General features: G+C 38.4%; 1 pseudogene; it reads left to right on the top strand.

Annotated features, from left to right (window-relative positions):
* Positions 1 to 308: 308 nt before the first annotated feature.
* LOC127953064 (G2/M phase-specific E3 ubiquitin-protein ligase-like) lies at positions 309 to 2,281 on the top strand (annotated as a pseudogene).
* The last annotated feature ends 14,532 nt before the right edge of the window (positions 2,282 to 16,813 follow it).

The following is a 16,813-nucleotide window of genomic DNA, read 5'->3' as shown; positions in this document are numbered from 1 at the left end:
CTGCCGTAGTCAGCTGCGTTGTGCATTTATGGGATGAGGAAGTGTTTGTTGACAGTTTGCACTTTAGCATGGCAGCTCGTGGACAAACTTGGAGTAGTGAGGTGGTGCGGAGCCTCATAGAAATTTGGTCAGATGACCATGAGCATGTCAGAGTTAAGAAGAATTAATGCACGCCTCCGCTTGAAGTTACGAGCGTTCCCGCTCGCCGTTTGCAGTGCATTAGAACGTTGTTTTCAAGCCGCATATGCGCTTCATTATAGAAATTTATTTTTTGCATATTGTGGTGTATACAAACAATGTACTAGATTATGGCCAGGGACAAAACCAGCCCGTGCAGTAGTCTCTTCATAGTTGGGTTGTCTCCGTGTTGTTTGCTGGCCTTTCCTCTTATGTTGGAATTTTCCCGCATGTAAATTCTGACCAATCGAAAAGCAGTTTAGGAAATACGTCATGGCCAATGAGTGATGTAGATGTTGTCATGTGACTGCATTTTGGTTCGTTTCAACTGGTACGGACAAAAGCAATCAGTGTGGTGTGAAAAGGAACCAAAAAAGCTGAAAAATGCTACAATGTATAATTGTTTGCTCTTGGTTCGTTCCAAATGAGTCGAACTAGAGATGTGAAAGCACCCTCAGTTAATCCGCCGTCTGGTGGATCTTACTAGCCAAAGTTTCTCAAGCTCACCTAACCAGAGCAGCAGTTTTGCATTAGCCTCTACCTTAACACACCATCAATCAGGGAACTATGATAGCTACAGTTCCGTAATGTCTGCACTCTCTGACATGTCTTCTGGTGATGAGGAGTTAAATCAGGCCATACTAGCAAACCTGCAGAGTGAAAGGTTAGTCAAAATGCAGTTGTGTTACAGTAGCCAATATCAAAGATACAGTTTTGATGTTATTGCTTATTTTTCTGATTGTTTGATTGGTTTACAGGTCTGTATTGAATGTAGTGAAGGGGTCCCTTACCTGCTCATTTATATGCATATGATGTGTATATTGCCCATTAATATCAACAGATGTTGTGCAGATTGTTCAAAATAGTTCAGAATTGGCTTAGCCAGGTTTAGAAGATATTGCAGATAAAGACCTGCGTGAAAAATGAAAAGGGTATTATTTTTTTCTTAGTATTACAACATGTTGTGTTTTATGTGTGTATTTCTACACTACACATTTAATTAGGGCACTTTAAAGTGTTGTTGTTTATTACATCTATTGGGAAATCACTAAGAGTAAATCTTTTGAAGAGCTGCTAGCATCAACTGAGCCACTTGAGGAGTATTTGGCTACTGCTGGCTGCCTGAGGATGCTGCGGAGGATGGAAGACAAGAATCTGCTTGTAGATGACATCCTGATGTTCCAAGTGATACACAGAGTGCGTGGTCCTTTTGAGAGGTTCTAAGAGTTTTCGCCCCCTTCTATGCTGGTCTCCTACAACCCTCACAGCTGATCTGGTTGATAACCTCTTTACCATTCGCATATCTCCAGTTGGCAGCAATAGAAGGCGTACTGAAGAAGTTGTTCCTTTCTGGAGAGACTACCTTACAGATGCAGAAGGTAAAAGTTTTAAGCATTTCATGCATACACTGAAATATCTTCTCACTCGAAATTGATAGTGCACTGCATCTTGTCATTTGTAAATCAGTTAAAGGCACCTTGTGATGAAAATCAATCATACATGTTGTTTATGTCTGTGTGATGTTTTTAATTTGCTTTAAGACAAACCATGTGCAAATTTAACACAATTGCAGAGCATTCTCTTTTTAAAATTGCAATGATTCAAATTTTAAATACACAGTTTGAGATCATGATGCCATTGTACAGAGTTTACCTAAGTTGACTGAGTGGATCAAACGCTGTAATGAGCAATGAGCAAACGCTGGGCTAATTTGCATATTTATTGATCTGCGTATATTAAATTGAGCAAAGGTGAGTTTTAAGGGAGACTACATGCAGAGACTAAGATTACTGATGCATGTAGGTTTTTTTTTTATCTGAATTTCTGATGTTGCTTTTTCTCTAGATCAAGAAGGAACACAGACGCTGGAAACAAATTTTGCCTTTGCCACTGGAGCCAATACTGTTCCACCAATAGGCTTCTCTCCACAAGCTTCGATTGAATTTCTTCACCGAGAGCATGATGCAGAAAGCGCCTCTAAACTGCCTATTGCAAACTCCTGCATCAATTGTTAAACATTACCACTGCCACCTCCTACAGAAACTTTCAGGAAAACATTGACGTTGCATTGGGAAATACCCATGGTTTTGGAATAAATAATTAATGGACATACTAAATATTGAGTTTAAAGATCAAGTTCATATAGCTAAATGTCAGCATTTTTATTTTCTTTTTGGAAAGTTAAAGTTAAATGATGCCAGTAATCTTGACAACTAACAATTTACAGGAGCATGTTTTCAATAAGTTCACAGATGACATTGTTTCACTGTTGTTCACCATGTCTCTTGAGCAACTTTTGATGTTTTACTTTTCTATAATTTTGCTTTGTGTTTGCATTTTGTGTTCCGAAGAAGAATGAAGGTCTTATGGGTGTGGCACAACATGAGGGTAAGTTAATTCTCACACTTTAATAGTATTTATAGCTCCTAACAGGCTGTGTGACTATGAGAAGTTATTACCTCAAAATGTATGTCAGTATGCATTTTTCCCTATTGCTTGCGTGCCAGCGATTATCCCTGTGCGTGCCACTATTGGCACACAGGCCGTAGGCTGCTGACCCCTAATCTAAATTAATAAAAGTGATTTTTATGATAAATGTTAAATGTGCAAATTTGTTTCAGAATATTTAAGTGTAGCTTTAAAGAAATTACTAGTTTCATGTCTTTTTTAACAACATGAACTGAGTTTGTGCTCTTAATGCTTGTAACATGTAAGGAATTGTAATTGGGGGGGGGGGGGGGGGGGGTTATTGCAAGATTTACAACTAAAGCTACCTCCAACATGCAATGGACTGCCATGAACCCAGATCAGCAGCATCTTATGATTGGGCATCGAGGAAAACCTTGCAGGAAGCAAGGCCAAAACTCCTTGACAGTTGGCTCGGTTCAGACTGTGTGCTACAGGGTCCTTGTGATCACTGCAGCTTGAAAGAAGCAGACATCAGGTGCAAGGAATGTTTGCTGAAACCCTGTTACTGTGGGAATTACGTGTGATGTTTCTATGCATCGACATCTAGTTTTTAACAACATAGACACTCTTATAGATGGGTTCAATAAACCTCTCCCCCCATCAACTGCTGTGCAAGATCTCAGTGGCCAAAATGTCATATATGAGCAAGGTAGGAAGCACTTGAAAGCTTAAAATCATGTTGTTTATTTTCTTTTTTTCTGTTAATATATTTTCCCTTTCATCTAGTGTGTTTGCTGCCCAATACACAACCTGATAAAATTTGTGATCTTGACCCTCAAAACCTGTCTGTTGTCGCTGGATGATCAGTTGTACTCATCTGTATAAATGCTATGACTTGCAGTGTTTTTTGTTGTATTTTGTCTATTGGTGTAACCTGCTGACAGAGTTGTTGAAGAGTGTTGAAGTGTGTACTATTTTGAAATCTTTACAGGTTGCTTATTTTGTTTAATGTGCTTAGTCTATTTGTCAAATCAAAAATATCTGTAGAGAGGGGTTTTTGGTTTTCTTTTTTGTAAATTATTTTAGGAATGCCTTACTTCTAGAAATTGGTTGCAAAACAAATCTATACCATGATTTCCATCATCTACAAATGGATCAAATGTCTGCTGTTGACTATGCCTCTTTGCCACAGCTGAAGAGGGGTTTGCCCCCTTATGTTGATAGACCATGGTTATTCCACTGGTTCTGAAATTCAGTGGCACTTCTTTGAATTTGTGCTAAATATATATAATAAAGACAAAATAAACGGAGCTCTTTAAGTGAATCTAACACACCATGCTACTCCATAAAGTTGAAAAGATTAACAAACTGAAACAACACTACTCGATTTAGCTCTGCCCCTATACTTGCCGGCCACAAGCGAGTCTCATCCATACGATGCCGTGAGTAAGGATCTCCCATCGGATGTCGCAAGAGTCCCCCTTGTCGGTCAGCCCAAAGTTTTTTTTTTGGAGTCTGGAGTCTTAATCTCCAGTCGGACACTTCATGGGCCCTCTCGGTTAGCCACAGGCCCTTCGCCCGCTGAAGAGCAGGGGCTTATCAGCCAGTAGTGCCCGTACGCCGACACCATGACCTATTCCAGTCGAGGCAACTCTGGCCCTCCCGGTCGGGCTATACAACCACGCTGCTCCTCCTCATAGGTTCGGGCCATTGCCGAGCTCTGAGCCCTTGCCTGGACAGCTCGCCAAATACGCATACTATACCTCAGCTAATTATATTGTAAGCATGGACTCATGAAATGATTCGGGAGGAGCGCGTCAAATACTGTGTTGATACTAATCAACACAGGTGGACCACAATCAAGTAATCAATACCATAGTATAAATATTGTTATTGTTGTATAGTATAAAAAAAGTGTTAAAAGTTTGTCAAAATGTAAATTTTGCTCAGCCTGTATGTGCAGTGCTGGGAGTGTTCCATGAAACCCCTGATCTATATCGACTTGATGTGGGGCACCAAAGGGTAAACTGACAAATCTGTTTTAACTGTGAAAAAGGAATAAAAAAAAAAAAAAGTGGCACAATGATTGTTCATAATTTTTTTTCTTTTCAAAGGGCCGTTAGGAGAGCGACAACAGAGGAGTGAGGAGCTGCGCTAATGTTGATTTGTTTGTGAAAACCTTTATTTTAGAGATTTCAGATATGCATATTAAAACAATACAAGTTTTACCAAATAAAGTTTTTCAGGAGTTTTAAAGGGCTATTTCACTCAAAAATTAAACTTCTGTCATTAATATCTCACGCTTATGTTGTTCCAAACCCGCAAGACCTTTGTTCAACTTTGGAACACAATTTGAGATATTTTTGATGAAATCCAAGAGTTCTCTGACAACACACAGACAGCAATTTACCTAACATTTTCAAATCCTAGAACGTTAATAAAAGCATCATTAAAATGGTCCATGTGACTACAGTGGTCAGAGAGCTCTCTGATTTCATCAAAACTCATCAAAAAATTTAATTTGTGTTCTGAAGATGAACGAAGGTCTTACTGTCAGGGTTTTGGTAAGGGAGGAACTCAGGTGCAGACAGGAATCGGGTACACACAGGATTTATTTGACAAAAAGGGAAAACAAAAACCCACGAGGGGGAAAACAATACCTAGGGTAAGGACTAAATAACCAAACAAGACAGGGCTGACCAGATAAAGACACTAAACACTAACTATAAACAAACACTCACGGTATACAGGATACAAACACAGTCACAAGTGTGGAACACATCTGAGAAACACATAAGTAACACAATGAACCGACGCAAGACAGAGCACACTAGGAGATCTAAATAGGGGGAACAATTAAGACACGACAGGTGACACAGATAGGGCAATCACGGCAAGACTGGGATAATAAGGGGGGCGGGGCAAGGGAACGAGACAACACAAGCACATGGCCCAAAGACAAGGCCATGTGCTTGTACACAAAACATGGGTCTGTCATGATCCTGCCTCAAGACTAGGAAAAATCAAGGACACGAGGGCAGAATCATGACACTTACGAGTTTGGAACAACATGAGGGTGAGTAATTAATGACAGAAATTTTATTTTGGGGTGAACTAACCCTTTAAAAGTATAACTTTTTTTTCTTTCTTTAGATAGTTGTGTTTTCTAAAGTTGTAAATGTACAAGTCCTAATAGTCATGTTTAAATTATTATTAAAAATTGCTTAATAAAGTAAAGCATGAACTACTGATTTCTGTTCATTGTATACCATTACCGTTTAGTGGATTACATGGAATGTTTGTATTTAGGGGTTTGCTGTAAAATAAGGTAACCCAAACCAAAAAATATGGTAGCCAATATATATACCCGTTGAGACCCATAAGAGCTCTAGATAAGTATGATCTGGGCCCCATCGTTAACCCATGTGGGTCCTAAATGGGATCTACCTGGCCTACCCATATGGGCTTGATATGGAGCCCACCAAGCCCATCATCAATCCATCTGGGCTAAACCATGTGGGGCCACCATGGAAACCGAGGACAAAATTAGCTGGGTCCCAGTTGGGTAGCCCAGGTGCAACCCCTTTGGACCCCACATGAGTGTGTTGGCTGGGTTAGTCTATCAACAAGTGTTAGGAAAATGAGCATATCAATAAAAACCCTTGATCGATGAGCCAATCATATGAACATTAAAATGTATATCAAAAATGTGTCACACCCAGGGGCGGCTATGCTTTGACTAAGCCACACCCCTTCTCAACTTCCACCTCGAGGAGGTCCCCAAAGCCAACCCAATGGCCAAACAACACGAGAACAAGTAAGTGATAAAACAATCTTTATTTAAATATTTAAAAATAGCTTGGGGAATAGGGAAAGGGCAATTAAAACTAAACTCTGACTCGGCCCTCCAGATGGGCTATGGCCGGGAAGAGGTCAGGGAGCAAGGGGGCCACGGGGATCCGGGGCGTGGGACTCGGGGCCCGGCCAGAGTCTTAGGTATCCGTAGCGCCCTCCTTCTTCCTCCTCTTCGCTGAATACAACTCACGGTAAGTACTGGTTCACACAGTTCGTTCTCGGGGTACTCACTCTCTTTCTCTTCCTCCACAGGCAACGGCTGGGACGCAAAGGCACAGTTAATTCGGCTTGGTTTTGCTCTCACCTCTTCGCTGATTGCAGCTCACAGTAAGTACTGGTTCACACAGTTCGTTCCTTGGGTGCTCACTCGCTTTCTCTTTCTCCACAGGCAGCGGCGTAAGTACAGGTTTCCTCGGTCTCTCCTCGTGTTACCCACTCTCTCTCCTTTTCTTGCATTCATCTCAACTTAAAAAATAAAAAAGCATTTAAGGACACAAAAGTAGAGCACAATGTGTCATATTACCCTGAGAACTGAGTCCACTGGAGGGGAAACATAATCGGCTACAGGAAACATTCATTATTTTTAATGAAAAAATGTAGCTTACAGATATATATAAAACTGACATTTGGATATTTTACTTACCAGCAACAAAACCCAGAAAAAATTCTGACAGCAGAATTTCAGCACAGACTGGACTTGTGTCTTACCTCAGACCCGCCCTAAGTGAGCCGTCATCAGTCTGAGATGCAGATAAGCAAGTGATTGAGGTGTTTTGTTGTTGGATGTAATAATGCACATAGCAGTAGTCATGTACTCCCGACACCTGAGCGACTGAAATCGCAGAGGATTAACTTACGTTTGGATCTGAAGGAAATGCACCCCTTGATCTACTTAAATGTGTTTATGTTCGCGCAAATCAATCATAATCCAGCCTCACCTACAGAAGCATTGAGTATAATGTATTTTAATAAATCATTGCAAATTGCCTTTCCTAATAATGTGCTAATAAGCAAGTTTCACTATGAATGTGGCTAAAGTAAACAGTCTCTTAGAGAGCAGATCGGAAGAGAGGGGTGGGGTCAGCAGAGCTCATTAGCATTAAAGGAGAACTACACAAACCAGCATGTTTTGAAAAGAGCTATTTTTGACTGGGTAAAACAAAACTGTTCTTTAATCTACCATGGAGAAATTTTAAACAAACTATGTTACAGACTTTTCATTAAGACCATAAAGAATCATATCAACTTTCTGGAAATAGGCACCGGGAGAACACGTCATCCTCTGCTTCGTCTTCATTGACTGTTTTGTTTGAAGCGTACAGCATCAAATGTAGTGCATGACACACTATTTTCCTAATGAATGTTGTACAGTTGCTTTAATGTGTTTTGTTTAAAGCGCTATATAAATAAATGTGACTTGACTTAACAAAATAAGATTTTGTAGAATATTAAAAGACCATTTTACTTATACCCTTGATTTCTAGTGTATGGACAAAAATGTCTTGAATTTCTCAAATTATCTTCTTTTTTATGTTCCACTGTAGAAATAAATTCATACAGGTTGGAAATGACAGGATGTTGAGAAAATTGTTATTTCATATTTGTAAGATACTGATATTTATATTTAAACAGGCTCTTACTGAATCAACATTTTACTTATTTAAATTAATTAGAACTAAACATCTAAAAAGAGAAGTTCTTGCTTATACTGTAATTAGTAGTCCTATTATTAAGATGGTGGTCACAAGAAGTAAAACCATGGTAAATTACTATGGTGCTGAAGTGACAAGCCTATGTAGGCCTGTTGGCGTTTTCCAGTTTACCTCTTCATGCAATTTACATTATCATGCCTGTTTTCACCCAGCATCACTACAGAACCTTTATTCTCATATATCACACGACACGACTATAACAATAATTCTGTGTCAAATAGATGAAGCGACTTGCACTGTTTATCACTTGTGGCACAAGAGCAGTGCTGTGCAGGAGACTGATCCGCTCTGGGGTGTATTCCAGAAAGCAGGGTTAACATACCATTAGCCAAACCCTGAAATTTAGATTGATTAACCTCAAACCTTGCTTATTCTAGGTATGGGAGCATCTGGAAGTAAGTTCATACAAAACTCAGAGTATGTTCCTGGTTAAGACTCAAGACATTCTCAACAGAGCAAAGAATCGAAGAGTCACTGTGGAAACAGACGCTAAGAAAAAGAGCGCCATGCTGTTTTTTTCTTATTCTGCCTGCTGCACTCATGGTAAAGCAGCAAAGTTCCTTGATTATTATACCAGAATGAGAGTACAGATCCAAGCCATATCGGCCTGGAAAATTTAGAAATGGCAAAAAACTGTTTAACTGTTTAACTGTTGGGAAATGAGCCTTTTTTTTTTTTTTAAGTGGAGTGTTCCTTTAATATAGTATGTTATTAAGGAATTGATCAATTTTTCACATTTAACTAATAACAATTTATTGATTACTCAAGTTATAAATCATATAGAATGTACATTAGTTGCTGATGCAGTAATGTTTAATAAATGGTTTAGTTCTTCATGAGTTATTATCTGTGTATTATTTAAGCATTATTTAATGCATATTTGTGCACCTATATTGTAAAGTGTTACCCAAAGAACTTATCTAACAGCCATCCCCAAAGTAATAATAGCTAAAAAATAAACAACAGCAAATCACAAAAATGGATACATTGCTTAAAGAAATGAAGAAACATGTTCCACCTGTAAGTTAACTCAGTAGATGATTGTCAGTGTATTTCATTGGATTTTATCTTTGCCAGCTATAAGGAAGTTAACTCAGTAGATGATTGTCAGTGTATTTTCATTGGATTTTATCTTTGCCAGCTATAAGAAAGTTAACTCAGTAGATGATTGTCAGTGTATTTCATTGGATTTTATCTTTGCCAGCTATAAGAAAGTTAACTCAGTAGATGATTGTCAGTGTATTTCATTGGATTTTATCTTTGCCAGCTATAAGAAAGTTAACTCAGTAGATGATTGTCAGTGTATTTCATTGGATTTTATCTTTCCAGCTATAAAATCTTGCTCACCCCCTTCTTTCTCTCCTGTTTTGCCCTGCCACTCCCACTCCCCTGCCTTCTGCTCACAGCCATCCACACCTATTTAAGTTGCATATAAAAATTAAAAAAATAACAATTCTGAGGTAGACTTGAACTGAAAGACTGCATAGTTATTACATAGACTGCAACAACTAACATTTTGCCAGGATCTCTAGTAGACAAGCTATTTTGTTTAGTTATCTGTAGGAGGATCATGATTTCATTTATCTAATTTAAACATTATCCAGAATTGTGCAGCATACTCCAGTGTTTGGCTGACTGTTTCTACCATGGCATACAGTGATGGGCAAATAGTGACCCCCTACTTCCCCCATACATTTTATATTTATACTATAAAGCGCAAATAAATAAATTAATAAAATGGTTTAGAGCATTTTTAATAAAAATTAAGCACTAGTCAAGCTGCGATATCAAAGAGGACCACAAGGAGACACCAAAAGATCCAGCGTCCATTATAAAAGACTTGTGCTTTTAAGCCAAATACACTGTGAAAAGAATAATTCTGGACTAAGCAATCTCTAATGAAATCGGTCGGGTTTTCTCAGTAGCTGTTTTGAACTTAGGCTAGTGTTGAAAGGCATTAGTTTACTGGATCCTTGTACTGAAAAGTTTACTGGTTTAAAAGGAAAAATCTTATTGCAAAAACTTGCTTTTCATTTTAAGGTATTGTTTTTATTATAATATACTGATTCAAAGTAGGAGTCAATAAATAAATATTATTTTATCACTCTGTGCACCTCCCTGACATGCACTCAAGCCTCAGACTGACTCCGCTTGCATTCACGTGATTTGTTGAGATGAAAAGCAGGCATGGCCATAATCAATCAAATTTAAAGGGAAGATGATGCATCCTGATTGCATCACTGTTTTTACTGGGAATTTTTAGGGAATATTTGCATTTATTCACATGCGATTTGTTTAGCTAGTCATAGTGGACTGTCATGATTTTGGCTAATGCAGGACAGTAAGGAATGATACGCATCAGAGGGGATTTAGAAGTGGGTATACACCGTATGCAGGTGCATATAAAACAAAATTTTATATCGGGGCGCTAGTGCGCATGAGTTGGATGTAGACGTGTTTAGCTTGTGCTCTCCACCGCAACTTATGCAAAATCACCAAACACCATGATAAAACTGTCTAAGAGTTTATGTTTTTTGCTCGCTCGTCTATCTCATCCGCTGAACTTCGCTAATATGAAAATGTCGTGCCAAAGAAACCCTCCTGGGAAGTCCAAGACCATCGATGGATACATCAGCAGTGCTAATGCTAACGGGGCTAGGGCTAATGACAGCCACTCCAACGAGCCTTCTGCTAAACCTCTGGCTACCACATCAGATATCATGTCCATAGACAAAACCCACATGTACGTGATGTGCAAGGAATTGTGCAAAGAAATGTCAGAGATGATTCTGGAGAGGCTCGATGAACATTTTGATGCCTTTGACACCAAGTTTCAGTCTGTGCTCTCAGTGCAAACTGACCTGCAAAACCATATGGCCAGTGTACTTGATGAGCGTTTGGAAGTGCTTGGAAACAAATGTGAAGGCCCAATCCCAGTTCTACCCCTTAGCCCCTCCCCTTTCCCCTACCCCTCCGTTTCGTGGTTCACTTGAAGGGGTAGGGGTGTCTCAATTCTCTTTTGGATGGAGGGGTAGGGGTAAAGAGAAAGGCCAGATAGCCCTTCAAGCGAAGGTTTTTCGGGACCACACTTCAAACGAAGGGGTATGAATTATCTCGGCAACATGGCTGCTACAGCGAACAAAAAGACACATAAATGTAAGGTTTTTTGGCATAAATAAAGATTTTAATGAAAAGTAATCATTTGTTTTATGTTACATTCAATTGTGAGTTCATATTATCAGCCATGTTACTCAAATAAATGTTTGCAAAAAATCGCTAAAATTTGCTAACGTCATATCATTACAGACTGCATGATAGTGCCACAGCATATGTCTGATCAGGGCGATAACTGCCGTAGACATTGATGGGGGGTAATCCCCCCAATAATTAGAAATCGCTAAATCATTTTCTCAAATATTGCCTATTCGATAGAAAGAGAGAGAGAGAAATGGAAGTTGCTTGTATTCGCGTCTGTGCCTTTATCTTTTTAGAGTGAGTTTACTTAAAAACAGCAATTGTATCGTCTCGTCACTGGAAAATATAATGTAGTGATTCAGTATTTAAACAGTATTTAATAAAAGTCCTGGGGCAACGTTGACAAGTTTATTTTATCCTGTATGTGTGAGATTTCAGATATGTGTGTGTGTCAGTAAGCAGCTCATTAATACAGAAAGATAATTAAAGGCTCTAATACACAACAGCGACTAATCTAATCTGAATGATTTCTTTGACTCTACATCATTGCTCAAATTCAGTGATGTTGCTGCGAAATGTCTTGATTCAGACTCTACACTGCAGGAAGTCATCAACGCAATGAAGTCATTTCCATCAGCCAACGCTGTTGGGCCTGATGGTTACTGTGCAGAATTCTATAAGAGATTTTGTGATATTCTTGCACCACTTATGCTCAGGATGATGTATGATTCTAAAAACAATGGAAAACTGCCAAAAACCCTTTATGAAGCAAACATCTCTAATTTAAAAAAAGGGCAGAGATGAAACCGACCCTGCAAATTTTAGGCCAATTGCGCTTCAAAACTTTGACCGTTAAGTAATAACTAAAATCTTGGCTACTAGATTGAACAAATATCTGGCTTCTATTATCCATCTTGACCAGACAGTGTTTATTCCAGGCAGACTCTCCTTTTCTAATGTCAGGAGGCTGCTCAATACTATTTGCACAAAGCTTTCGATCAGGTCGAGTGGCCTTATATGTTTGAGTCACTGTGCAGGTTCGGATTCGGAGAAACATTTATCTCTTGGGTGAAACTGATATATGCAAAACCATGCTGTTCTGTTCTGACAAATACCGATCGGTCAGCCCCTTTTTTTTCAATGCTCGGTTCAGCAAGGCTGTCCATTGTCTCCGGCGCTTTTTGCTATTGCCCTGGAGCCTCTTGCTGTAACAATAAGAGAGCACCCGCTGGTGGAGGGGCTTCAGGGTAGAGGTGTGGAAACGCTTATCAGTCTATATGCTGATGACGTAAACCTTTCAAGTATCCCATTCAAAATAATTCATGATCATTTCACTTACCTTGGTTTGACTATAGTAGATGGAAAGAATCCAAAACTGATATTTAAATTAAATTTTGCTGAATTTATTTCAAAATTAAAACAAAATATTGAATGTTGGAAAATTCTTCCCTTATCAATGATTGGACACATAAACTCAATTAAAATGATCTCCCTTACCAAATTGTTATACTTATGTCAAAATCTCCCCATTTATCTCACCACAGCCTTTTTTAAGGACTTGGGAGTCAATTGTCCAGTCATATATTTGGAATGGCAAAAATGGCAGAATTTCAAAGGCACACTTGCAGAAGTCTAGATTAGAGGGAGGGTTGGACCTGCCTGTATTTAAACACTATTATTGGGCTGCCAATGTTAGGGCATTAATGTTATGGCAACAAGGATCATTGGATAATCAGATGCTTGCAACCCCTTTGTGGCTTAAGATGGAGGCCAACTTTAAAAACATATGGTTTTTGAATAACTCTTCATTGCCAGCTATGTTATTTTCCAAGTCTAAAAAGCTAGAGTCCTATAAAAATGTATGCTTTGTGGTAAAACAGTCAGTAAGAATTTTAAACCAGGATAGGTGCTTTCTAAAATTAACAAACACATCAGTACAAACACCTATATACTTTAAGCATACATTTCTGCCTCCCTGGCATGACATAGCATATCATGACTGGAGAAGGAAGGGCTTGGTCTCACTTAATAATCTGTACATTGATGGTAAATTTGCGTCATTCAACCAACTGAAAGAAAAATATAATCTTTCTAATTTATTTTTATTTGCAGGTTAGCCATTACACCAAGTCGAAAATTGAAGATTTTCAAAATCTACCCCTGGAGCATGAAATTTATGATATTTGTAAGAGCACTCCTTTCTCCAAGCGTCTCATTTCGAGAATTGTACGTCTATTTGATGGCTGTATTGCTGCGCACACTGTGATATTGAATGATATTGAAGGATAATACCTCTCCTAACTCCTTTCAGGTATGGATAATCGATATGTTATCCATAATACAAATGGAAAAACTTCACATTAGTCAAATGGACATGTTTTCCCATTTTTGGAATCCATTCCTAACTCATTTTGAAAAAACTAAAATATAGTAAACTAATTATGTTCCTGTATCAACAACCTTTCCTCCCACCGTTGTACTGAATGTGAATGTAACAACTGGCAATTACTGCATCTGGGCCCTGTTTATTTGTTTGTTGTTGTTTATTTTGAAAATGTTAATAAATAATTTTTTTGAATATCATAGAAAAGGTCTATTTTTTGGTCATTTAATTTAAAAAAGCAAACTTTCTTTTATATTAGATTCATTGCACACAAACTGAACAAACAGAACGTTTTGTTTTTGTTTTAAATGTTGATGGTTATGACTTACAGCTTAGGAAAATTAAAAATTCAGTATTCCAAAAAAAAAAAAAAACAATTCAATTTTAAGCTTGATTAGTTTGATTAGTTTTGAGTATAAATACTGGGTACCTCCTGAACTAGTTTAGACCATGCAACCACAATTATGGGAAAGACTACTGACTTGACAGTTGTCCAGAAGACAATCATCAACATCCTCCACAAGGAGTGTCAGCCACAGAAGGACATTGCTGAAAGGGCTGGATGTTCACAGAGTGCTGTATCAAAATATATTCATAGTAAGTTGACTGGAAGGAAAAAGTGTGGTAGAAAAAAGGTGCACAAGTAAAAGGTATGACCACAGCCTTGGGAAGATTGTCAGAAAAAGCTGATTCAAGAACTTGTGAGAGCTTCACAAGGAGTGGACTGAACCCGGAGTCAGCACATAAAGAGTCACCACACTCAGACGTCTTCAGGAAAATGGCTACAGCTCACATTCCTAGAACCAAGCCACACCTGAACCAGAAAAAACATCAGAAAGTTTGCTTTTTTTTATTAAATTACAAAAAAATAAAGAACTTTTCCATGATATTCTAATTTTCTGATATGCATCTGTACCTGCGTATACCCTCCACTACACCACTCGGGAATGAGCATGCGCGAAGGCTAGGCATGCCGGATAACGCCAGTCTCCGACAAATTCGACAAAAACTGTGGTAATGACAAATAACATTCTGATCTAGCATGAAATTTGTTTAAAGCCTGAGGTGCATCGTTTGCTATGCCCCCAAAGAAGAGAAAAGCACAAACAAAGCATGGAGAACTGGACCTCGCTCAGCAGGTGATTGCTACAGACATGACAGCTAAAGAGCCTAACATGGAAGAATTAACCTCTCTGATTCGCAGGATAATGCGAGAGGAACTTGATGAGGCAATTAATAGACTACAACCGCAGCTTAATGCTGTTAAGGAGCAGGTGCTTGGTTGTGCTACAAAAATTTGTGAAATTGAGGCTTCATTGTGTAGCTTCGATAGCTGTATAACCAAACTGGAGGGCGTAAATGAAAGTTTACGTAAAGATAATGATGAACTCAAGGAGAAAACTGAGCGCTTGGAGAGTCACATTCGTAAATATAATGTACGTGTTATGGGCCTGACCTCTGATGTCGAGAAGGGAAATCCTACAAGTTATATGTCTCACCTTCTAAAAGAGTTGTTCAGTGATAAACTCCAGCTCAAGCTAGGGGTGGAGGTGGCGCATCGTGTTGGATCTAAGAGTAAATCTGGACAACGGGTAATGATAGTAAGACTGCAGAGGCTGGTGGTAAGAGATGAGATTGTGCGGATTGCGAAAGAAGAAAGGGTGCTAGAGGTTCGGGGAATGAAACTTCGCTTCTTTCCAGATATTTCAACGGAGATGGCTAAAATACGGGCGAGTTTTCGGGACGTGAGGAAGAAACTATGGAGTGCGGGTGTTAAGCATGGCATAATTCACCCTGCCACCTTGATTCTGACTTTCAGAGGAGATACGAAAAAGTTTTCCAACCATCTAGCTGCAGAGACATATCTAAAGACGGTCATAGAGCCTGAGCTGGACAAACAAGACATGGAAGAGGCTCGATAAGAGGTAGCATGAAGAATTGAGACTGTAGAACGGAATGTTCCATAATAACCAAATGATCATAAGTTTGTTTATGTACCCATTACCGCAGAGTAATGTGAAAATAATTTATGTTTATGTCTGGAGATGGCGCGGCTGCCAATTGGTTTTGCTTATAAATTTTGACAAGTGGGGTGTGCATGAGTGTGTGTGTTTGTGTGTGTGTGTATGATTGTATGTTATTTTGGTTGTTTGTATGTTTCCATGTGGGTTTCTCTGTATGCTTTTCTGTTAAACGTTATTTATGGTTGTTGTACAGCTCTACTATTGACAGATGTTCAATCAGATACAACGGTTATGGTTAAAGATAGATTAATTAATAAAGGGTTACACATTGCACATTTAAATGTCTGTAGTCTGAGAAATAAGGAACAGGATATTTCGGAAACTCTAATAAATAATAATTTGCATATTCTGGCAATATCAGAAACACATTTAGATACAAATATGAACAATTCATTATTGCATATAAACCGGTACAATCTGTATAGATATGATAGAAATGCATATGGTGGTGGGGTTGCAATTTTCGTTCAAAATCAAATACCTGCAAAAATTAGAAATGATTTTGGTTGTGTGGGTGTAGAAGCATTGTGGTTACAAGTACAGTTACCACATCTTCGGCCTGTCCTAATTGGTGTTTGTTATCGACCACCTAATGTACCTATAGTTTATTTAGATAAGATTTGTACTATGTTAGACAAAGTTTGTGATACAAAATATGAAATATATTTTTTAGGAGAATTGAATATTGATTGGCATTTGAATAATTGTTCGTTAAAAAATAAGTTGTTTTCATTAACAGAAATCTGTAATTTATCACAAGTTGTTAAAAAATCAACTAGAGTTTCTTATAGATCCGATGGCACAAAAATAGCCATAACATGTATTGATTTGATTTTTACATATGCCGCAGACTTATGTTCAAAGGCAATTTCTATGCCGGTAGGTTTTAGTGAGCACAATTTAGTTTCAGTTAATAGGAAAACTAAGGTTCCCAAATCAGGGCAGAAAATGATTGTCAAAAGGATATTTAAACATTTTAATGAAAATTAATATTGTGAAGAAGTCAGAAATGTTGATTGGTCAAATATATTAGTTGAGGATGATCCTGATAGAGCCTT

This window comes from Carassius gibelio, chromosome B3, assembly GCF_023724105.1.
Source record: "Carassius gibelio isolate Cgi1373 ecotype wild population from Czech Republic chromosome B3, carGib1.2-hapl.c, whole genome shotgun sequence".
NCBI classification, from domain to species: domain Eukaryota; kingdom Metazoa; phylum Chordata; class Actinopteri; order Cypriniformes; family Cyprinidae; genus Carassius; species Carassius gibelio.
This window is presented reverse-complemented; position numbering and strand designations above follow the sequence as displayed.